The sequence below is a fragment of the Apium graveolens genome, chromosome 1, assembly GCF_009905375.1.
Source record: "Apium graveolens cultivar Ventura chromosome 1, ASM990537v1, whole genome shotgun sequence".
Classification (NCBI taxonomy): domain Eukaryota; kingdom Viridiplantae; phylum Streptophyta; class Magnoliopsida; order Apiales; family Apiaceae; genus Apium; species Apium graveolens.
In genome coordinates this window covers 181,075,799-181,102,447 of record NC_133647.1, presented here as the reverse complement: position 1 = coordinate 181,102,447, position 26,649 = coordinate 181,075,799, and positions in this window count along the sequence as shown.

Genomic DNA, 26,649 nt, shown 5'->3' with positions numbered 1-26,649 from the left:
ATATATATATCACATTGACATGCTCCAGTATATCGCAAGATTTGCTAATAACAATCATGCACTTATCACAAGATAATGCATATATATATATTTACATCACAACAACAGTATAACGGGTAAAAAACTTGCCTGAGTGTTCCGGGGTAGACTTAAGCTTAGAGTGGGTCCAATAACCTATGAACAACAACATAAGCCGGAATTAAACTACGGTCGCTTAAGAAACTAGACTTTAACCACTTAGACCCTAACATTCGTTTTTGTGCTTAACGATTTACATAAGTCGCTCGAGTACCCTCGGATCCACCATTTTTATAAAATTAACCGTTAAATGTTTTAAGGCGACTCTTTCACGAGTACTTTACCAACTGCCTAATCCACCTTAAATAATTGTTTCGTATTCCAATTAGTCTTTTAAGGGCCTTAAACAAGCTCTCAAAGTAAAGCTAGGGGTAAAGGTTCGTTCGCGAAACGCCGTTAACTGTACATTTGATCTAAGCGAACCACATACCAAAATGAAGCTTACGACATGATATATCTAAATATGGAAAAGTTATAGTTTGGTCAGTGAGTTTTGTGATCCGAATTCTAAGCACAAACAGTCTATATGCAAACGGGCTTTACGACGACTATGTTTATGCGATTTCTGATTTTTACCAATCCAATCAATTCATTTCAACTACAATCCATTCACAACTTTAAGATCCAACCCTAGGCTACTGATCTTAGCAAAAATGAGCTCAAGATACTCAATCCAATTCAATATTATACCATCTCCATAATGAACTAATCTACTTAACAATCATAGTTCAATTCAAGCTTAATCATTCAAACGACTACTCATCCATCCAAACCATCCCAAAATTCAAGCAAACAAACTTAGTACTTAAAGGTCCAGAAGTTTTATACCTTGATTTGTGAGGGGAAAGTTGTTAGGAAGTCTTAAAACCTTGATCAATCCTTATACAAGCTTGGATCTCACAATCAATCAAGAAAACACAAAGTTAGATTTTGAAATTTCTAAAAGTCCGATTGAAAAAACTATACAAATGAGGGTCTTACCTTGCTTATTTAGATGATACTTGTGAACAAGAGTTGTAGGCCATCTCAATACCTTTACAAAGAGCTATAGAACACAATATTTAAGTGAGAATTGAAGGAGATATGGGAGTTTGAAGATGCTGGTATTATTTTGGCCGGGAGCAAGCTTTCAAGGGGGAGAAAGAGTGAAATGCTTCTTGTTTTGCCCATTGATTAATTGTGTGGTGATTTTAGGCTTTAGTTAAGTTAACCTTGTCTTAATCAAGTTTAGTTTGTATGGCCACAAATGATCCTTGCAAAATATCTCTTTAACCTTGCTTATGCAATGCTCTTGCCATTTTGCTTGCATCATCCTTATGCCACATGTCCACTCCTTGTGTTTTGATGATGTCACTTGCTCTTATCCACTTGTCTAATCCACTTGCTTCTTGTAAAATCTTGATTCCTGGTCGCTTATTTATTTTACGGTTTGCTTAACTCTCGTCCTCGTTGTTCGTTTGAGGGATCATATCTTGGATCTTATTACTTGGGTTCCCTAAACTTTTCTTAATATTTTATATTCCTTTAATGATCCTCTCTTATAATCCTTGAATTTAAATCCTTTTAATCATGTTACCTTATACTCAATTCTTTCAGTATATGGTGGATTTTCGGGAAAAATCAAAGTGTCCGGATTCGAATTCTAACGACCTTTATATACACTCATTAATTTAATGGAATACTAATACGATCTCAGAATTTCCATAACAGTACTCCTATATAGTGTGGTCTGATAATTTTTCTTAATCAGCATAATCAGAAAAAAAATTAATATTCATCAGGGTTTCAAAAATTTCTAAAAATTGGGGTTATTATAATTTCGATTGTTTAATTTGGCACAACAAAATACAACTGTCAATGGTCGAATTTAAATCCATTTGAAATTGTGCGGTTGAATTTAGTAATAAATGCGACCAGTTTTTTTATGCGGTTAAATTTAACCTAGCTATAAAATTGATGGAATTTTCCTGCCAACTGAATTATTTTGTGCTACTAAATTCAACCGTTAGTGTAACACCCCCAAATCCGGGGTCGGGGATCTGGGTTGTCACGAGTTCCATTTCCCTTAATAACACTTAATCTTAATAAACAATCAACTACTGCGTACTGTGACCCCACAATATACACACACACACCACAAGTTATAGTCGCAGAGATGAATACCAAAAATAACACAAGTCATTTTATTCCACAATTATAAGCCATTGCACCTCAAAAGGGTTCTGAATAAATTTACATTTCTTTGCCATTATTACAATTCATATAGATACATAAGTCTGGTACATCAGAAGTTGAAAGTCTAGCCTATTGGTAATTTCTACCTCAGCTACAGCGGCATCAACGCTTCCAGAAAACTGCGGAACGTTTCCTAACCGCTTGCGAATTGGAAGCTTGGTCCTGATTATCTTTTATATCTGTTGTTGTGTGATGAAAGAAGAAAGCAAGGGTTAACAACAAGCCCACCGAAATAATATGTATAATAATTAACAATATATGAGCATTCTCATAGTACTCATGAAAGTCTTGGTCAAGAAGAAATAAACCAAGCTGATATCTTAACGCGACCAAGTCGCAAAATATTCAGTATATATATACATATATACTTTTCACAATCTTTGAAATCCTCTGACATGTATAATATACACAGAGTTTCAGTTTATAACTGTATAAAAATATCGTTGCAAGGTGATCTCATATATCTAACCTTGTCTCAACGTTTTTCTGAAAATCTTTGACATGCATAAGATAATCATTTACTAGATATAAGTTTAAAAGATGAAGTTACAAGATACTCCAATATACTTATATCTTTTCTGAATACTACTTGAACTACCACCGTTCAATGTATAAATAGTTCATCTCATAGATTAAGCTGCAAGACAAGACTTGTATAGAATCAATCTTTAAAATATCATCAAAATAAAATGAAGTTACGAGACACTTCATTTGATGCAAACATCATTTTAAAAACTCGACCCTGCCAACACTCAACAATCGCCCAACCGTAGCCTTTCTATCGAAGTGCTCTGGGTAGTGTTGCAGAAATATCCAATTGGATGATGAACTCATTACGGGAGTTTGCCGCGCCAGGAAGACCACTTACGATGATCAGTCGTAGTAGTACAACCCCACCATTTTCTACATGTAGAGGAGAACCTGTCGGATTTACTTGTCAACCGAACACTGGACTCCTAAGGAATGGACCGTCTTAGCGAAACTTCCAGGCCATTTGGGCCAATATAATAAGGCTGGGCCGGCGCCACTCGACCACTTACGCCACTCCTAGTTCAGATGAAATCCATGACTCTGAAATGTAAAGCTCGTTCCCCCTTTCCCCAAGTAGAAACTTGTTGATACGACTCCACCAAGAAGTCGTATTTAGTTGGAAAGGAAAACTCACCGATATTTCCCAGGCGATGCCTGTTAATGGATTAACTTGTTCCAAGAATTTTACTTCCCGAGTGTTGGGTAAGTAATCAAAAACTCTTTTATCAAAATAGCAACCTTGTTGCGAATATAAAACACACCACAGAGCCGGATCCCTCAGGTTTTGAGCGGATATTTAAATCCCCTTTGAAAGGAAGATCTTAAATATAAAAATGAGTTTTGGGATCCGCTCTAACTTTTAAAATCATTTTGAAGACTCGCAAAACATTTTTAAGAATGTTTGGAGTGATGCTGATTTAATAAAATAAATCAGTCCTAATATATTAGGAAATATCTGAATATTATTATTTAAATAATATTCTCATAAAGAATAATCTTTATAAAAATAATTGAAGTAGAAGTTTTAAAACTTATACTTGCAATGAATATTAAATAACCAAAGATATACTTATACGAAAGTACTATCTTTATTTGAATAATCAAAAGTGAGTTTGATCATCGACACATTATTCCTTAATAAAATAAAGAATAATAATTAGTAATTAATCGGAGTTTATTCAAAATAATATTCAATAATAAAATCAACGGAGTCATAAGCCCTCGAATGAATATTCAAAATAATATTCAATAATAAAATAAACGGGGTCATAAGCCCTCGAATGAATATTCAAAATAATATTCAATAATAAAATAAACGGGGTCATAAGCCCTCGAATGAATAATCAAAATAATATTCAATAATAAAATAAAGTTATCGAATAAACCTTATTTGATTCATAGTTTTAAAAACTATTCATATATATATAAATATATATATATATTATACTCGGGAGCATCGACTCTCGGTTTTAGAAAAATGTTCACCTTTGGGTCCCCTATACTAAGGGTATATGCAAATTACCGCTTATCTCTAGCATAGGTATTATCAACTGAATCAACAGATACATGTATCAAGAATACGAAACAGGCATGCATACATACCATATCACATGCTACAATATATCGCAAGAATTTCCTAATTAACCATCATGCATCTATCACAAGATAATGCATATACAAATGTATACATCACAACAACAGTATAACGGGTAGAAAACTTGCCCGAGTGCTCCTGGAAAGACTTAAGCTTAGAGTGGGTCCGATAACCTATATACAACAACATAAGTCGGAATTAAACCCCGGTCGCTTAAGAAACTAGACTTTAACCATTTAGAGTCCTAACGTTCGCTTTCGCCCTTAACGATTCACTTAAGTCGCTCGAGTACCCTCGGCTCCACCATTTTTAATAAATTAACCATTAAGAGTTTTAAGGCGATTCTTTCGTGAGTGCCTTACCAACTGCCTAATACACTTTACATAATTGTTTCATATCCCAATTAGTCATTTAAAGTCCTTAACCAAGGTTTCAAAGTAAGGCGAGGGGTAATGGTTCGTTCGCGAAACGCCGTTACTTAAAACGGTCGTTTCTCCTAAACCGTACATCGGATTCAAACAAACCACATATCAAAACGAAGCTCGTAACATGAACTATCTAATCATGACAATGGTCAAAACTTAACAGGGAGTTCTCGGGTCCTGATGTTAAGAGAAAAAACAGCGTAAAGTAAATCGGACATTACGACGGCTATATTTACGCGATTACCAATTTTTATTCTACTCCAAATCAACCCACAATCAACTCACAATCAACATCCCAACCAAACTCCATCCATACTTCACCATAACAGCCCCAACAACTCAATATTATCAATTTATACTATTCTCAAACATGAATTTAAACTATACTTAAGTTCATTAATCAATAATCCAAGAATTACAACTCCAAAACATCACAAAACCAACTAACCTCTACATACACAACAACCAAGCCTCTCATGAACTATAACAACAAAACTAAACCTAATACTCAAGTAAAGTTAGGGTTTGGAGGGGTTATACCTTCCTTGGAGAGTGGAGAATCAAGTAATTAGCTTGGAATCACCCTTAAAAGTCCTTATCCAAGCTTAATCTAAACAAAAACTCAAGAACAAAATTTTTAGTTCTTGAAAAACACTATTCACCATCTTTTTCCATGATTTTTAGGAAGAGATTGTGAAGGAATTTGGAGCTTAGATTCATAGGATAACTATATCTAAGTACAAGGAACCTTGGATAATTACCTCACGATTTAACAATGCTTGGAGCTTGAATTTGGATTTTCTTATCCTTGAAAAATGAAGAAGCCGAGAGCTTGCTTCTTGAAAATGAAAAGTCAAGTTGTGTTTATGATTTGCTTGGCTTGGTTGATGTTGTTTTGTTTTGATTAATTACTTTTAACCATGGTGAATTTTGTGTGGTTTAGAATCAACCAACACTTCCTTCCCTTTTTGTCATGCTCATGTCATCCTCTTATGTCATCATCCCACACTTGTCCTCTTCTTGTTGGTTTGATGACATCATCATCCCTAACCTCCTTGATTAACTGCTAATTGTTTGCCTAATGACCGCCGATCTGTTATACGGTTCTCTTAACTTTCGTTCTCGTTTCTCGTTTGAGGGATCATATCCGGGATCTTATTACTTGGGCTTCCCCTAAACCTTTCTCAATATTTTATATTCCATTTCTGATCCTCTCTTAAAATCCTTGAATTTAAATCCTTTTTATAATGTTACCTTATACTCGATTCTTTCTGTATCTGGTAGATTTCCGGGAAAAATCAAAGTGTTCGAATTTGGATTCTGACGATCTTTATATACACTTATATATCATATAGAGTACTAATAAGATCTCAGAATAATAATAAAAGAACCCCTACATAGTGTGACATGAAAAGTTTTTTTTTATTTAGCATAATCAGCAAAATCACTATTCATAAGGGTTTCAAAAAAATTCCAAAAATTGGGGTTATTACAGTCTCCCCTCCTTAAAAGGATTCTGTCCCGGAATCAGATAGAAAATGAATAGGGATACTCTCTTAGCATTGCACTTTCTAACTCTCGAGTAAATTTTCCCACATTGTGGTCCTACCACCAAACTCTTCCTAGTTTGATAACCCTTCTCCTAAGCACTTGCTCCTTTTCAATCTATAACCCTTCCTGGTTGCTCCATACAGGTTACGTCGGGTTGCATGTCTATGCGCTCATATGCCCCTATTTGTCTGGCATCCGAATTATACTTCCTTAATATTGATACGTGGAACACGTTATGAACTTGCTACATGTTCGGGGGTAGGGCTAGCTCATATGCTAACTTCCCAATACGTCTTATTATATCCAAGGGTCCAACAATTCGTGGACTTAAACTTTCCTTCCTTTCCAACCCTCATCAATTCCTTTTTAAGGGAATACTTTTAACAATACAAGGTTCCCTCCTTCATACTCTTTGTCCTTTCATTGTCAAATCAGCATACTTCTTATGTCTATCTTGGGCTACTCCCATCCGTCCTCTGATTAGGTCTATTATATTCTTGGTCCTTTGGACCACTGCTGGTCCGAGCATCTTGCGCTCTACAACTTCATCCTAACATAAGGGAGATCGACATTGTCTTCCCTCAAAGATCTCATAAGATGACATCTCGATACCTGACATACGATCTATTATCGTGAGAAAACTCAATCCGCGTTAAGTGATCATTCCAAATTCTTTCAAGTCTATTGCACAGACTCTCATTATAGCTTTTAGCATTAGAGCTTTTGCTTCTCAATACCCATTCTTTTCCAGTTCGTAATCGCTACTACCTTCCGTTCCTAATATTATACTAGTTACACCTTTGCTCGTTAGCATTCTATAACCTTTTAATACACGCGTCAACCTTAGTATCACGATTGTGTTTCCATTCCGAATACCATCATAACTTTACTACTCCTTTTTCAGCTGTTTCTATTTTCCAAAGTTTGATCAATCATGTAGAAGTAAAATAATTTATTGAGAGATCACTATGATCATGAACACTTGTTCTATTGCATAGATAGTACAGAAGGTGGCCAACCTTTAGTACTTGACAAGCAATTAAACAACATGTGGTATCCTACTAGGCTTCTATCACACAGATAGATAGTCATTCGGCAATACCTCCCCTTCTGGAAGGGTTGTTGTTCTCAGCTTATACAAAATGAAAAGAAAAGAACGAATTGAAGAGAATTGTATATATGAAAAAAAATATACTGCCATAAAATATCTGGCTTGGAGTCTACCTCTGAACTATAGAGGTTTGTCATAGGAGAACATAACATATATGTATATAAATCCACATCAAGTATAATAGCATCGCATTTCACATGCTTAAATATTTACTATTCCATCCATCATTCTATGGACCCATGCTCTTCCTCGAGCTTATACACAATCACCTTTGAAACTCCTTCGACATCGAAAATTGAATCTGGGATCTCATTCTAGACATCATCGTTACTAGAATTCTATGCTTGCACTGCAACCTTCCTCGTATAGTAATACGACTCTCTATTGATAAGAAGGAATAAGTATTCAATAGGTAGATAATCGACTTAATTAGTCTATCAATGATAAATTATACATCACCACAACCCTATTAGTGGTACTTAATCTCAACATCCATTCCAATACAACTCTCACGGTTGTAATTAATCGGCTCATTACCCGCACAATCATTCCTGCACTACTAGGGTCCACCGTTGACCTACTGTAATCATTCATTTTCCATGAAGTCTTAATAGCTACTATACAAAGTCCATACATCTCATATCAAATTCTTCTAAGGAGGTAACATGATCACCGTTCATGATTCATGAAGAACACTCCTGAACTTGACGTACATATGACATGAAGCAGATAAAATTACAGAAGAGTTTCAATGAAGGCAACGATAGCAGGTTAATACCATTCTTAATCGTATGTCTTTATTGGGAGACATGCATCTCAAAGGTTCATTTAGTCATTTCGTAACATGGTCCTGGCTTATCTCAAGATAGTACCTTCTAAGATAGATAGCCCGCTCATGGCGATTATACGAATTAAACCTTTACCAAACTACTATTACAGTTGGGTATTACACAATCATCTGAAGGAATGTCAATCTTCCAAACCATAATACAACCTTCACAGCTTTAACCATCATCACTTTATTCTTTTGGCACAAGCGCCTATAATTATCTTCTTACACTTAAAGTGTCGGCCACCTCTTTGGCCTTTCCTGATAGTAAAATTTCCTTATAATCAATGTCATTTTTTTAACCACCTCCAAATAAATTTTCTACCTCATTTCAATCACTATTTATTTGAAAATGCTTTTCTTAAATCCTGGTGAGAAAAAAAAATCACCATTTTTCCATAAGTTATTGCCTCAGTCTTTAGAGGTTAATCATTGTCACGACTGACTCTCGATCATACTTAGGACGTCTCTTATCTTGGGTCCTTCTTGTTTTCACCATTCTTGACCTTCGTTGGGTTCAATCTATACTTTCTCATGGTTTAACATGTGCCCCACTTGGCATTATTTTTATTACGTCATATTTCCTTTATCAAAATTTCTATTCTTGAGAATTTTGAATATTACCTTTCTCCTTGTAAAACCTCTAAGGTTATCCTTGAATCGTTCCTCCTGTATTCCCTAGATACAGGGCATTTCGAAATACCCTTTACTAATACTAGAACCATTGTCTATATGTTTCTGAAAAATTTCTCCACTGATACTTAAAGGTTGTTATTACCTTAATCCTTTCCAATTCATACTGTCAAAACTCATACTATCCCTATTAAGGGTGAAATGCCAACCTTTATGCATTCCCCTAAGATTCATTTTAAGTTACCGATGTTCTATCTTTAATGCCATCTTTAAAAAGGTACATGCATCCTTCCATGGATAAATCAAGTCATATATCCCTGATAAGGGTGTCTTATTCAATCATTCCCACCTCGATTGTATATGTCTAATTTCACAATAACATCTGTATTCAAAATGAGGTCAATCAATATGGCCTCCAAAAGATAACTACGGTTATCTACTTTTCTTGCTTGATTTGGTAACGATAACAAGGATGTTCTGGAAGATATTGGTCGTGTTCAATGTGAACTTCTTCTTAATAATTCCGTATTTACTTTTGTTATTTATCTCAACAGTCATCTCAATGTTGGGATATCTCTCATACCTGGCGTCTCCCTTCCTGGGTATCAAGCCACCGGTCTTACACTTCATATTCTTGAAGGTCACTTCCTTTATCCAATTTTCCTAATTTCTTACTTCCTTGTCTCCTCAGTCTATCCGCATCTCAATATTTATCCTTCGAACTATCTCAAGGTTTCCTCAAATCCTCCCAACTTACAGGGGATAAAATATATGTATCTCTTATGCCTTCAACCATCAGTTTAACTCATGGTGAATCACCCTCATCCTGACGATTATATACTTTTCTAAATCTATTGCTACGAGTCTTTAGGCTTTCCTCATACCCAACTTCCTTATCATTCCTCAAACTCTATTGCCTTTATATTCCTTTCCACTTCAGTTTCTTTTATTTTCCTTTCTCTAATCATTATTTCATGAACCAACACAACATAAGCATTGATTTCAAACATCCCGTCAATCTGGATTCGTGTCCTCAGAACGAATCTTGACAACTTTTACAACTTAGATTCATAATTCATCATACTCGTCTGCCTTTGTTCTGGCTCTAAAGCTTTTACACTATCTCCATAACCTTGGGAAGTACTTTCCTGAAAATAATTGACTGAACTTAAATCAGTTAATTATAATCTCTTGCCCCGTGCCTTCCTTGACCTTTCACCAGCGGGTGGCCTCTCTCTTAGGAGGGTAAGTGACAAAAATAATCTTTTGTGATTCGTCCATCATTTAGAATCTCAAATGATTCCTATATTTCCGTTAGCCAGGCTTTCGCCTCTATTGGGTTCGCTTGTTCCTTGGAACTCTGAGAGCTTAGCGACTTAAAGGTCCTGAAAGAATTTCCCACCGCACTGTCTCTTCAGGGTGGTGGTTGGGGATAATAGTCTAAGTTTTCTTTTAGACAGGTCCATGAATTGCCGTATAGGAGTACCGTCTCGGGTCTCCTTTCCTTACTCGACTTTCCGTTTCCTTAGTATGAAATGTTTCATCCTTCTCCCATACTTGGGGTTATCTTATACGTTAAAATCCATGTTTTCCACTTCATTATGTTATGGGCTCCTTCTTTCTTAATGGCAACCTCCCTGACTATCACATTCGGGGTTTGCCCTAAATCTTATTCCTCGAGCTATGGATTTCATCTAAGATCCAGTCCTTAAGCTCTTAAACGTTTGGAACCCAAATTCTGTAGGAATACCTCGTTATTCCCTTATCATCTTTCTTGGTATTAATCTCTTCTCCAGTCATTGACTCTCTGCCTTCATTCATCACTTTTTCTTGGCACAATATGATATTTTTTGATAATTCGGGCTGTATTGCAATCTCAAACAGCGTTTCGGTACCGGCTCCGGTTAGCTTCACTTCTATTTCCATTTTCTCAAAATCTCTTATAAACTCTCTCAAAGACATTATCATCTTGAGTCTCTCCTTTTTACTAAGGGCATCAGCCACCACATTGGCTTTCCCCGAATGATAAAGAATCTCATAATCGTAATCCTTGATTAGCTCTAACCACCTCATTTGGCGCATGTTGAGCTCTTTCAGCGTGAAAATGTACTAGAGCACTTATGGCTTAGGTAAATCTCGCACTTCTCTCCATACAAGTAGTGCCTCCAATCTTTAGGGTAAACTATTGCCACGAGCCCAAGCTCAAGGGTGGGGATATCGAATTTTATATTCCCTTAATTTTCTTGACGCTTACGCGAGTACCTTATTGTGCTGTATAAGAGCACCCTAATTCCTTATGCGAAGCATCAATAAAAATCACAAAATCTCCTTTTTCATCCGGCAATGCCAACATAGGGGCCGTCACCAACCTTTGCTTCAGTTATTAAAAGCTTTTCTCGTATTTCTCTGTCCATTCAAACTTCTCAGTCTTACGAGTAAGCCGCGTTAAAGGGGCAACTATCTTTACAAACTTGAACGAACCTCCGGTAGTGACCGGCCAATCCTACCTCAGGTAGTTTCCCTAACCATGGTCATCAATTCCTCAATGTTCCTTTATTCATTCTAGTTAGGATCCTCCACGAGATCCTCCTCAGCAACAATCCCATCTAGGACAACATCCTCAACCACTACATCCTCAATATGAACATCATCCGGTCCTGCGTTAGGACGCTCTATCGGATCCACAATCCGATCTCCAATTAGTAATAAAACATCATCGCGCTGTTGCTCCCCAACCTCAGGGTTCGGAGTCCCGCTACCATCTACGATAACGAACTACGCTTCTATGATAATATTTATAAGGGTTCCCATAAGGGTTTTAACTGTCAGTACTACGTTAGGTAGCCCGACTATGAACTTGGCAAGAGTTCTTATTATCTTAGTGAACTTATTATTTTAACGTCATATCATCTCTGAGGTTTATAACGCTTAGCTCCGATACCATTTCTGTAACACCCCCAAATTCGGGGTCGGGGATCCGGGTTGTCACGAGTTCCATTTCCCTTAATAACACTTAATCTTAATAAACAATCAACTACTACGTACTGTGACCCCACAATATACACACACACCACAAGTTATAGTCTCAGAGATGAATACCAAAAATAACACAAGTCATTTTATTCCACAATTATAAGCCATTACACCTCAAAAGGGTTCTGAATAAATTTACATTTCTTTGCCATTATTACAATTCATATAGATACATAAGTCTGGTACATCAGAAGTTGAAAGTCTAGCCTATTGGTAATTTCTACTTCAGCTACAGCGGCATCAACGCTTCCAGAAAACCGTGGAACGTTTCCTAACCGCTTGCGAATTGGAAGCTTGGTCCTGATCATCTTTTATATCTGTTGTTGTGTGATGAAAGAAGAAAGCAAGGGTGAGCAACAAGCCCACCAAAATAATATGTATAATAATTAACAATATATGAGCATTCTCATAGTACTCATGAAAGTCTTGGTCAAGAAGAAATGAACCAAGCTGATATCTTAACGCGACCAAGTCGCAAAATATTCAGTATATATATACATATATACTTTTCACAATCTTTGAAATCCTCTGACATGTATAATATACACAGAGTTCCAGTTTATAACTGTATAAAAATATCGTTGCAAGGTGATCTCATATATCTAACCTTGTCTCAACATTTTTCTGAAAATCTTTGACATGCACAAGATAATCATTTACTAGATATAAGTTTAAAAGATGAAGTTACAAGATACTCCAATATACTTATATCTTTTCCGAATACTACTTGAACTACCACCGTTCAATGTATAAATAGTTCATCTCATAGATTAAGCTACAAGACAAGACTTGTATGGAATCAATCTTTAAAATATCATCAAAATAAAATGAAGTTACAAGATACTTCATTTGATGCAAACATCATTTTGAAAACTCGACCCTGCCAACACTCAAACAATCGCCCAACCGTAGCCTTTCTATCGAAGTGCTCTGGGTAGTGTTGCAGAAATATCCAATTGGATGATGAACTCATTACGGGAGTTTGCCGCGCCAGGAAGACCACTTACGATGATCAGTCGTAGTAGTACAACCCCACCATTTTCTACATGTAGAGGAGAACCTGTCGGATTTACTTGTCAACCGAACACTGGACTCCTTAGGAATGGACCGTCTTAGTGGAACTTCTAGGCCATTTGGGCCAATATAATAAGGCTGGGCCGGCGCCACTCGACCACTTACGCCACTCCTAGTTCAGATAAAATCCATGACTCTGAAACGTAAAGCTCGTTCCCCCTTTCCCCAAGTAGAAACTTGTTGATACGACTCCACCAAGAAGTCGTATCTAGTTGGAAAGGAAAACTCACCGATATTTCCCAGGCGATGCCTGTTAATGGATTAACTTGTTCCAAGAATTTTACTTCCCGAGTGTTGGGTAAGTAATCAAAAACTCTTTTATCAAAATAGCAACCTTGTTGCGAATATAAAACACACCACAGAGCCGGATCTCTCAGGTTTTGAGCGGATATTTAAATCCCCTTTGAAAGGAAGATCTTAAATATAAAAATGAGTTTTGGGATCCGCTCTAACTTTTAAAATCATTTTGAAGACTCGCAAAACATTTTTAAGAATGTTTGGAGTGATGCTGATTTAATAAAATAAATCAGTCCTAATATATTAGGAAATTTCTGAATATTATTATTTAAATAATATTCTCATAAAGAATAATCTTTATAAAAATAATTGAAGTAGAAGTTTTAAAACTTATACTTGCAATGAATATTAAATAACCAAAGATATACTTATACGAAAGTACTATCTTTATTTGAATAATCAAAAGTGAGTTTGATCATCGATACATTATTCCTTAATAAAATAAAGAATAATAATTAGTAATTAATCGGAGTCATAATTCCTCGAATGAATATTCAAAATAATATTCAATAATAAAATCAACGGAGTCATAAACCCTCGAATGAATATTCAAAATAATATTCAATAATAAAATAAACGGGGTCATAAGCCCTCGAATGAATATTTAAAATAATATTCAATAATAAAATAAACGGGGTCATAAGCCCTCGAATGAATAATCAAAATAATATTCAATAATAAAATAAAGTTATCGAATAAACCTTATTTGATTCATAGTTTTAAAAACTATTCTTATATATATATAAATATATATATATATATATATATATATATATATTATACTCGGGAGCATCGACTCCCGGTTTTAGAAAAATGTTCACCTTTGGGTCCCCTATACTAAGGGTATATGCAAATTACCGCTTATCTCTAGCATATATATTATCAACTGAATCAACAGATATATGTATCAAGAATACGAAACAGGCATGCATACATACCATATCACATGCTACAATATATCGCAAGAATTTGCTAATTAACCATCATGCATCTATCACAAGATAATGTATATACAAATGTATACATCACAACAACAGTATAACGGGTAGAAAACTTGCCTGAGTGCTCCCGGATAGAATTAAGCTTAGAGTGGGTCCGATAAGCTATGAACAACAACATAAGTCGGAATTAAACCCCGGTCGCTTAAGAAACTAGACTTTAACCATTTAGAGTCCTAATGTTCGCTTTCGCGCTTAACGATTCACTTAAGTCGCTCGAGTACCCTCGGCTCCACCATTTTTAATAAATTAACCATTAAGATTTTTAAGGCGATTCTTTCGCGAGTGCTTTAACAACTGCCTAATACACTTTACATAATTGATTCATATCCCAATTAGTCATTTAAAGTCCTTAACCAAGGTTTCAAAGTAAGGCAAGGGGTAATGGTTTGTTCGCGAAACGCCGTTACTTAAAACGGTCGTTTCTCCTAAACCGTACATCAGATTCAAATGAACCACATATCAAAACGAAGCTCGTAACATGAACTATCTAATCATGGAAATGGTCAAAACTTAACAGGGAGTTCTCGGGTCCTGATGTTAAGAGAAAAAACAGCCTAAAGTAAATCAGACATTACGACGGCTATGTTTACGCGATTACCAATTTTTATTCTACTCCAAATCAACCCACAATCAACTCACAATAAACATCCCAACCAAACTCCATCCATACTTCACCATAACAGCCCCAACAACTCAATATTATCAATTTATACTATTCTCAAACATGAATTTAAACTATACTTAAGTTCATTAATCAATAATCCAAGAATTACAACTCCAAAACATCACAAAACCAACTAACCTCTACATACACAACAATCAAGTCTCTCATGAACTATAACAACAAAACTAAACCTAATACTCAAGGAAAGTTAGGGTTTGGAGGGGTTATACCTTCCCTGGAGAGTGGAGAATCAAGTAATTAGCTTGGAATCACCCTTAAAAGTCCTTATCCAAGCTTAATCTAAACAAAAACTCAAGAACAAAATTGTTAGTTCTTGAAAAACACTATTCACCATCTTCTTCCATGATTTTTAGGAAGAGATTGTGAAGGAATTTGGAGCTTAGATTCATAGGATAACTATATCTAAGTACAAGGAACCTTGGATAATTACCTCACGATTTAACAATGCTTGGAGCTTGAATTTGGATTTTCTTATCCTTGAAAAATGAAGAAGCCGAGAGCTTGCTTCTTGAAAATGAAAAGTCAAGTTGTGTTTATGATTTGCTTGGCTTGGTTGATGTTGATGTTGTTTTGTTTTGATTAATTACTTTTAACCATGGTGAATTTTGTGTGGTTTAGAATCAACCAACACTTCCTTCCCTTTTTGTCATGCTCATGTCATCCTCTTATGTCATCATCCCACACTTGTCCTCTTCTTGTTGGTTTGATGACATCATCATCCCTAACCTCCTTGATTAACTCCTAATTGTTTGCCTAATGACCGCCGATCTGTTATACGGTTCGCTTAACTTTCGTTCTCGTTTCTCGTTTGAGGGATCATATCCGGGATCTTATTACTTGGGCTTCCCCTAAACCTTTCTCAATATTTTATATTCCATTTCTGATCCTCTCTTAAAATCCTTGAATTTAAATCCTTTTTATAATGTTACCTTATACTCAATTCTTTCTGTATCTGGTAGATTTCCGGGAAAAATCAAAGTGTTCAAATTTGGATTCTGACGATCTTTACATACACTTATATATCATATATAGTACTAATAAGATCTCAGAATAACAATAAAAGAATCCCTACATATTGTGGCATGCAAAGTTTTTTTTTTATTCATCATAATCAGCAAAATCACTATTCATAAGGGTTTCAAAAAAAGTCCGAAAATTGGGGTTATTACAGTTAGCGGTTGTATTTAGCCTTATCAAATGGCGGGATATTTTTCCGCTCTTTTTGTTTGAATTTGTTGAAATGGCCAAAAAGAAATAGCCAAATGCAAAAAAATGATTTCAACCGAAATCAGTTGAAATAATTAAAGTGATTGCAAACGACTGTATTTAGTAAATGAAAAAAATACAAGTTTAAATAGTATTATATATTATAAAAAGCTATATATTTATATACAAGTATAACATTCATCACATGTAAAAATATTTATGGTGACGAAAATAATATACATTATGGGAGAATTTTGATTTTTTGTGTTTGATAATATTCTAAAATATTTTTTTTTCTGATTTTTTTATATCACTAACATATATGGATCTTGACATCCCTATGGTTAGATCATTCATAAATATTTTTATAAAAATTGAAACATCCACGTGTGACTAAACACAAATAAGAAGTATTAGTCAAACCCCTGGTTGAGAGTTAAAATAGGAAACCAAATAAATTTATTTATTTTTCTGAAAATTTTGTCATATCACTAATATATATAGATCTTGATCCATACGGTTGGATCATTCATAAATATTTTTTAAAAAAACTGAAAAATAGACATGGGACACAACACGAGAAAGTATTACTAGTCAAACTAGTGATTGACTATTAAAATTGCAAATCAAATAAATTTAATTTTTTGAAAATCTTGTTATGTCACTAATAAATATGTATCTTGACATCCGTACGATTGGATTATTGATAAATATTTTTTAAAAAATTGAAATATCAACATGGGACTTAACACACACTATTAAGTAGTACTAGTCAAACACTACACCATATATGGGCTATTGCAACACCAAGAAAGTGTAGTATAAGACCCCAAATATGTTACAATAGAAGTTTTTGCAACGTTTTTGTAAAAATTCAGCTTTGCATTTGCTGCCTTTGCAATAGACCCCTATAGAAATGTCTTTTGGACTTATTGCAACATTTTCAAAGTACTACAAAAGTCATTTTGTTGCAACACTTTTCTCTATTTTAGTAACACATTTATTATGTTGCAATGCACTATTTACTGCCTTTGAAATAGACCCCTATAGCAACGTCTTTTGGAGTTATTGCAACATTTTTAAAGTACTACAAAAGTCATTCTGTTGCAATACTTTTCTCTATTTTAGTAACACATTTATTATATTGCAATATACCGCTCCAACATTTTTTTTGTTTCTTTTATTGAGGTAAAGTGTTGCACGGTAAATTTATTGCAGCATTTAGCTGCAACATTTTTTTTCCTACGGAGTGCAATTGAATTTAGAATAATATTTTTGACCTTATCTGGTCCAATTTAATTTTAGGCGGCCATTAATTTTTTTCAAAAAAATCAAAATTTTGGGGGATTTTCAAATTTCAAGTGAAAATTCAAATTCAATCGTTTTCGATCGAATTTAAATGGTTGTATTTAACCGGTTAAATTTTACCTACTAAATTCAACCGATTTACTAAATATCATTCCTATTTGTACGACCGGACCAAAAACCGGCCGCATTTAGCTATATACAATTACAGTCGGTCGAATTTAGCTAAATGCGACCAATCCAGATCGGTCGAATTCAATCATTTTTCTTGTAATAAAGATTGTCAATTTTAAATATTAGAGATACATGGTTTTGATTATTTTTTTATTCACAAATCTAGGCCAACCGGTCCATAATCTCTCATGACTATGTACAAGCGCGGAATTATCTAGCTCGTTGCCTAATATCAACGTAGCTCTTGTAAAATGAGCCTTGAAATATATTTCTATTATATCAACACAAATTGAACATTAAATATTTTTAATAATTAATAAATATATAATTCAAATACTAAAAGAAATGTTAAGAATTGAAAGGATAATGTCAATCACCTTTATTCATAGCCATGTGGTCTCATGCAATTTAGGGTCTAATCTCTTTTTTAGAATGCTCTTTAAATCACATAGAGCCGGTATTATAAAATTAGGAATCGAACTTAATCATCTTCATGTATTTTTGGCATAACTTAGTGGAAAATGGTACAATTAGAAATTTTAAACAGAAAAGTGATTTATTTTGATAATTCTTTCTTATTTAAATGCAATAGTTATAATAAAAATGTCAAAACATTACACAAAAACTAAACTACGGCCCCATTTGTTAAATCTGAATCATATTTTCTGAACCAGTGAAATTTCTGGACAATCTGAATGAACGGTTATTTTGAACATCTGAATGATTCATGTTGTTTGTTAAATTTTCTTAAAATTATCTAAATAATAGTTAATTTACTATTATACCATGTTGAATGATTAATATTGTTTGACAAAATATGTTAGATAATGAATCACACATAGAGGGGGAGGGGGGGGGGGTGAATTTTTGTGTTTTTCTGTTTTTTTTGAAGTGTTTATGGTGATGAACAAAGTAAATTAAAATCTTGTAGTTAAATGTGTTAGTACTGAATTTAGAAAAATAAAACAGTGAACACAAATCTTTCAAAACCCACTTAATTTTATATTAAAATTAAGAATGTTTTGCTACAAAATTTCTAGGCTCTTTGTTGATAAAGAGCTTAGCTTCTTCCTTGAGAGAATACAAGATTTTTCTGATCTCAATTGTTACTTCTAACAAAGCATCCAGTGTTTACTTTATAGAACAGTAAACACTGGTTATTACACAGCATGCATTAGCATGTACTAAACCCTATTTTTGGATAATCAAATCCTTATATTTCTGGCTTAGTGTATCTTTGCTAATCTTGCACGCCTGTGACTTTACTTTACCAGTTAATATTGGCCTTCGATCTTGTACTTTTCAAGCTGCTTTTGTAGACTTGTCAATCCAATTGATTAGATTGTTTGTTGATTGATAATCTTGGATATTGAACTGCTCTGCACTTTGTACTTTGAGTTTTACCTCGAGATCTCCAGTTTGGTATATAAAGAACTTGACATCTTGATAAGTATATTGGCTTATCGAGATCTCTAATCACTCTATAGTTATTTTGACTTATCGAAGTCTTTGAGTTCTCTATAAGAGAATTTAGGTTATCGAGATCTCTCATCTTCATGTCTTCATTTTGGCTTATCAATAACTCTGAGTTCTCTAATGACAAGTTGACTTATCGATAACTCTGAGTTCTCTACTGACAAATTGCCTTATCGATAACTCTGAGTTCTCTATTAACAAATATGCTTATCGATAACTCAGAGTTCTCTTGTGAAGAAATGACTTTTCAAAATCTCCATTCTTCATGTCTTCAAATTGGCTTGTGATATCTCTGAGTTCTCTAGTAGCTTTTCCTAACTTGTCGATAAGTCATTCTGGAGTTCTCGAATGACTTCTCTATAACTTCGTGGATATGTAATAGAACGATCAGCCAACTAGAAGGTCATATAAGTAGGCTTTGGATCAGGTAAATCCAACTTCTTGAAGATTGACAAAGGCATCAGATTGATGCTGGCTCCCAAGTCACATAAGCATTTGTCAAATGACACTTTTCCAATAGTGCAAGGAATAGTGAAGCTTCCAGGATCTTTAGGCTTCGGCGCCAACTTATGTTGCAGCAAAGCACTGCACTCCTCTGTGAGAGCAACTGTCTCTAAGTCATCAAGCTTCACTTTTCGAGAAGGTATACCTTTCAAAAACTTCGCATAATTAGGAATCTGTTCAAGAGCTTCAGTAAATGGTATATTGATATGAAGTTTCTTGAACACCTCCAGAAACTTCTCAAACTGCTTATCCAGCTTTTTCTTCTATAGCCTCTTAGGAAAGGGAGGTGGAGGATAAATCTGTTTCTCCCCTGTATTACCCTCAAGATGAGTGTGTGTTAGGTCCCAATATGTTTGTAGAAAGGGGGGTTGAATACAAACTATACTGTTTAATCGAATCTAATGCGGAATAAAAAATTGAAACAAAATTGAAGTTAAATAAAACTATTATTAAACTTGAAAGGTGTTACAACAACGGTATCATTTACAAGGGATTAATCTCAAATAAATTATCACAAATCTAGAATAAATTCGACATGAACTTTTTCTATTTTTGCAATAAAAAGATTAAATTCTAAAAGCAATTGGAGATTAAGTTCTAGGGATTATGATCCGCTAGATAGTTACACAAGAACAAGAGAATGATTTCTAGTGGTTTGGATTTAACTTTAATTGCTAGAAAATCAATGATCTTGAATTGCAGCTGAGAGAGATGAAATATTTGTGCGGCTGCTGCTCTATCTTTTCTTGAGTAGATTAAAAAAATGTCTTCTGCTGCGTGTCTTTTAATAATTGAATCAACAGAATCAATTGAACTAGCATGACTATCGGTGAGACAATCTGTTGAGCTAGCAAGACAATCGGCTGAACCACCATGACTTTCGGTGAGACAATAGATTGAACTAGCAAGACTATCAAATTGAACTGGCAAGACAATCTCCTCCCTGCTAGAACTTTCAGTGAGACAATTAATCAATAAATTAATCTTTGCAGATATAATTTATTTTCTTAATTAAATTATATGACTTAATTAATTAATAGAGAATTAATACTACTCTTGAACATCAACCATTCTTCTGAAAATCTTCTGAATATTATGAATCAATTCCACCACTTCAATGTTGACACTCGATGTACTGTCTGGTTCATGAGTGACTAACTTTCATGACGTTTTTTCATGTCTTGACTTTGATAACTTGATTTTCTTCAGATTAAATCCCTATAATTATCTGATACCCTGACAAGATCTCTGTCACTTGATTAAATCCACAATCTTGATTTATATCACCGAGGCTTGATCAATTTCTTGAACTTCTTCCAGTGAAGTAATTCCTCAAGTCTGTAGATGAACCTTGTTTCTGAATCCTTTGACAGATGTTACTTTGTGAGATCTCTTTGACGGTAGATCCACTATTTACTTGTTACATTCTTATTTGAGTTGAGTTAAATCCTCGAATAGACAAATAGGCTATAACATATGCCTTTCAATCTCCCCCTATTTGTTTGTTAGACAATAACAACAAATACCTAGAGGATAACTCAACTAACAAATAAGAAAAAGATGTAAATAGAAATGCAAAGTAAATAGCAGAAAAGTTCTGGATAATCTTTAACATTTTCCAGATTCCAAATAGATGTTCCTCTAGACTAAACATATCTTCAAGTAGTTTTATCTTCTTTTGTATAACCACATTTCCTGTTGAGAAGCGTATATCTCTCTTGCTTCTCCCCCTATGAGAATCAACTGCTTAAAGGAGATCACCTTGTGTTTACCACCTCTCCCGTACAATAGGATCCGTAGTTACAAACAATAATGGTGTGGTGTAGTGTACATATGCTTTACCTTTACCTTTTTCTTTCCTCCATGCTATTTCTCCCCCTTAGTTGAGGAATCCTCCAAACTATTACTTAAGCTTTGTATGCCGTTGTCTGAAGGAGTTCTCATATTCCACTTGGTTGGAAAAGAAATAACAAGTAGTTTCTCTTTCTTCCTTACTGTGAGTGTGTGATTCTGTTTAGTGTACCTCACATGTGTTTCACTCTTCTCTCCACTCGTGTTTACACTCATTCTTACAAGTGTATCACTCCTCTCATAGCTCCAAAATTCAGCTGTTCCTGCAAGGAAAAACACCTTAGCCATCCTTAAGGAGGTCACAGATGGTGCAATGGGAGTTCGCAAATCCCCATCCTTGTTAAACTCGTCAGATGAATCTGAGTCATAATCTACAAGTTGCTAGTTTACCTTTTAGGGTTCCAAATTTGAATTCTAGGAAGGTAAAAAATGATCCAACGAATTTAGCATAAAGATCAAAGTTCCCTTCTAATGTCTGTGAAGACATTTCCTTGTGACTCATCAGGTAATATCTGAATCATTGTCAACAAGTTGCCGATCTGCGCCTATGTCAGATCCACTATCCGCAGATGCATCCAGGGGATTTAAGCCTGGGGAGGTAGACACTGACCACTGACATATGGCTTTTGGATCAGTATCCCCTCCTAACACCTGTAAAGGCAATTGGTCCAATAAAGAACCTTGAACAATCGAATCTGACCTTAAAATGGTTATTTCTGTCAACTCCTCCTTTGTGTGTAACCTTTCCTTGTGCATCAAGAATTGTTTGTGTTTGAGGTGGTGACACTACATCGGATACCCTGGCCGACAGGAAAATTTCAATAGATGCACCATGTTGAGAGGATGAATCTAGTAACTGTTTTTGTGCCTTTTTCAGCCATTACATCTTTTTGAGAAGATGTATGGGGGCTAGCAGTTGTCTCGTTTAAATACTACTCATCTTTATAGGAGACATAACTACTGGGTTGACTTCAGAAACTTCCTTATGTGGTGCACTAAGGCACTATCTCCCTCATGCTTATTCATACTCATTTTAGTGGTAAGAGAGTGTTGGTTGGTTCTATTTATGTGTTTGTCTTTACAGTCTGGGATAAAAGTTGTGGGTTTTCAACCTCATGACTATCAATGAAAGAAGGCCATTGGAGGCTAAACCTGTATCACAGAACATATGGCAATATAGATAAAATGTACTTAAGATCTATAATGAATGAAAATCATACATTTAATCTTTTGAGAGAAATGATGTACAATAGTGATTTCAAAAGATTTTAAAATGAAATAAGAAATCACTAATGTAGAAAGAAGTTTGATTTTCTCCTAAAACTGTTCGAGTGCACAAATCTGTTTTTATGCCTAAAAAGATAAATGATCTGATAAGACACAGACTGATGACCTAGCAGTATTAGGAAGAGAAAGAGAGATTTGACTTTCAATATGAATGAGTTTTTGTTAAAGCATTGATCACTTAGGGTAAAGTCTAAGTAATTCTCATTCATGTCAAAAGCTCCATAATCTATCTTAATAAAATTATAATAACAACATTGTTTGTTGAAAAATAATATTAATAAGAGTGACCATGCTGCTGATTTCAAATTATAGTGAATCTTTCAGATATAACAACTTATATAAATTCACTAGAACTTAAAACCTCACAACTATCTGCAACAAAATATTAACAATATATCATTGACCGATACTTGTCAAGTACTTTAGATACCAATAATTATGTTGCATATGATTTTAGTATAATTAAAAATATATCAATGAATTAAATACCAAATATCTATCAAAGAGATATCAGCATTCAATTTCATACATCATACAATTATTAACTCCTAACAATTGTACTACCTCAAACAATATTTACAATTATAGAAAGTAAAAATAAAAACTTATATAAATATAGAAAAAATACATAAAATATTTACAAGTTCAATGACAACATTACCAGCTTGCAAACAGCCATATCCCTCAGTTAAACCTTTGATGTTATCTCCAAAGGTAACCACTGGGCCAGCTTTCTCAACCACATTTGATAGCAGGGTTCTATCTCCGGTCATATGTCTTGACGATCCACTGTCAAGAATCCACACTGCCGGTTCCACCTATTTAATGCCCTACAATATAAATGGATCAAACCTTCTTCGGAACCCAAACTTGGTTGGGCCCGACATACTTGTAGAATTGACCTTTGTCAGGCAAAACAACATTCTTAACTTTAATGTTCTCAACTTTCTCAATGACTGGACATTTGACCTTGTAAACAGCCTTAACAAATTTCTGTTTAGGCTTAGGCACAAATGTCTTCTTTCTAGCCTTAAAAGGACTAGCAGTCTTAGACCTATCATGCTTCCTATTATTCACATGCTGACGAGGAGTAGTCTTATCACTAGAAACATGCTTACCATTAAAATAAGCATACATCAAATTAAAAGCACAAGACATACAATTAGGAACACCACATACTTTATGAGAGGGATAAACAACAGGAAAATTATGCATGGTAGACATGGCATTTTTGTTATCCAACTCATGTGTGTCTGAGTTAGTCTCAGTTGCTTTCACAACTTTGACTGGAACTTCCGACACACTTGGATTGGAAACAACCTTCTCATTAGCACGATCTTCATAACGTATTTCTTCTTTAATAATAAAGGAGGTCTCGTCAAATGGTTCAGCAATTGATTCTTTATAGAGGGGTTTATCAACACCCTTAAGCACATGTGGTACTTCCCTACCTTTAGCACAGACATGAGGAGGGGAGTTTATGCCTAATTCTCCAATAGCAGCATTGTAATCAAAACCTATTCCAGATGTTTGATTAACAGCTTGCTTGCTGTAGAACTCTTTAGCCTTCAAACAAGAATTAAAGTAAGCTTTAACCTTAGTCTCAAGACCGGTGATCTTGTCTTTGAGAATAGTTTCGAGTTGTCTATAATAGTTAACTCTATTTTCTAGAAAAGATACTTGTTCTTTTAATTTGTCTTGATTAATGTGCACAAGGCTTAATTCATTGACCTCTTTCTCAAGGTCTTTGATCTGCTGACTTAACAGTTCATTATCACGACGAGCACAATCTAAGGAACCTCCTATATGATAAACTAATTCAGCATCAGTAAATTTTACCTCTTTTCTTGACGATGAAGTATTTCCATCAATAGCCATAAGAGTAAGATTCCCTTCATCTTCATCTTCACTATCAGTATCATCCCAGCTTCTTCCCTTTGCCAGATAAGCCCTTTCAGAGTTACTCTTCTGATTTGAATCATAAGAGTTCTTCCTTACTTGCTTTGGCTTCCTTCATTATGTGGAAAAGTGTCCCAACTCATTGCAGTTAAAGCAGCGAATGGTGCTCCGATCAACCATCCCTGTTTTGTAGACTCATCTTCCAATTGCTCCAGCTCTTCCAAGGAGTAAAAATCATCACCGGATTGATTTATAGTAGGAGGATCATATTCTGCTACTAACACATTTTCCTCAGCCTTGGAAGACTGTGCCATTCTCTCTGACTGTTGAGATTGTTGTTGTTGTTGTTGACCTTCAGCTACTAGAGCAGTAGATGTGCTGACCACTCTATCTTTCCCGTAGACATCCTTCTGCTGAATCTGCTCCAACTCATAGGTTTTTAACACACCATAGAGCCTATCCAAAGAAATCTCACTCAGATCTCTAGCTTCTCTTATGGCAGTGATTCTATGTTCAAGATGAGTTGACAGTCTTAAAAGGAACTTTTTGTTGATCTCCCTGATTGAATAATATTTTCCATTTATGTTCAGGTTGTTGATCAATGCATTGTACCTCTCGAACACTTCAGTAATTCCTTCTCCTGGATTGGATTTAAAATGTTCATACTCAGAGGTTAGGATCTCTAACTTGTTCTCCCTAACTTCCTCCGTGCCTTCATTAATCACCTCAATAGTTTCCCACATGTGTTTGAAATTTTTACAGTTCATCACATGTCTATTCATCAAGGGATCAAGGGAATCAACTAAAATTAATTGAAGGCTGGCATCCAAGAAGGCTTCTTCCTTTTCAGCAGGAGTAAAATCTTCAGGCTCTTTTGCATAGGTTCTAGCTTTGGTAATCACAACATCATTTTCTATAACCTCTGGTTCAATAACCATTTGAATTTTTGGACCCTTCTTTAACAAGTTCAGATATTTGGGATTTGCCACTTGTAAAAACAAAAGCATCTTCTTCTTCCACATAATATAATTTTCTTTATCGAACAGTGGAATTTTAACGGTTTCAACTTTTTGTGAAGTCATTATGAATTTTTGAATAAATAAAAATTCAAGGAGTGGAAGAATCACAAAAGTCTAGGATCTTGATTTGTTTATTAATCAGAAAGCTCTGATACCAATTGTTAGGTCCCAATATGTTTGTAGAAGGGGGGGGGGTTGAATATAAACTATACCATTTAATCGAATTTAATGTGGAATAAAAAATTGAAACAAAATTCAAGTTAAATAAATCTATTATTAAACTTGAAAGGTGTTACAACAACGATATCGTTTACAAGGGATTAATCTCAAATAAATTATCACAAATCTAGAATAAATTCGACATGAACTTTTTCTATTTTTGCAATAAAAAGATCAAATGCTAAAAGCAATTTGAGATTAAATTCTAGGGATTATGATCCGCTAGGTAGTTACACAAGAACAAGAGAATGATTTCTAGTGGTTTGGATTTAATTTAATTGCTAGAAAATCAATGATCTTGAATTGCAGTTGAGAGAGATGAAATATTTATGCGGCTGCTGCTCTATCTGTTCTTGAGTAGATTAAAAAAAGATGTCTTCTGCTGCCTGTCTTTTAATAATTGAATAATCAGAATCAATTGAACTAGCATGACTATCGGTGAGACAATCTGTTGAGCTAACAAGACAATCGGCTGAACCACCATGACTTTCGGTGAGACAATAGATTGAACTAGCAAGACTATCAAATTGAACTGGCAAGACAATCTCCTCCCTGCTAGAACTTTTGGTGAGTCAATTAGAAATGGCCTGGCATGACAATCGGTATGACAATCTGGATTGTTATGCCAGTTC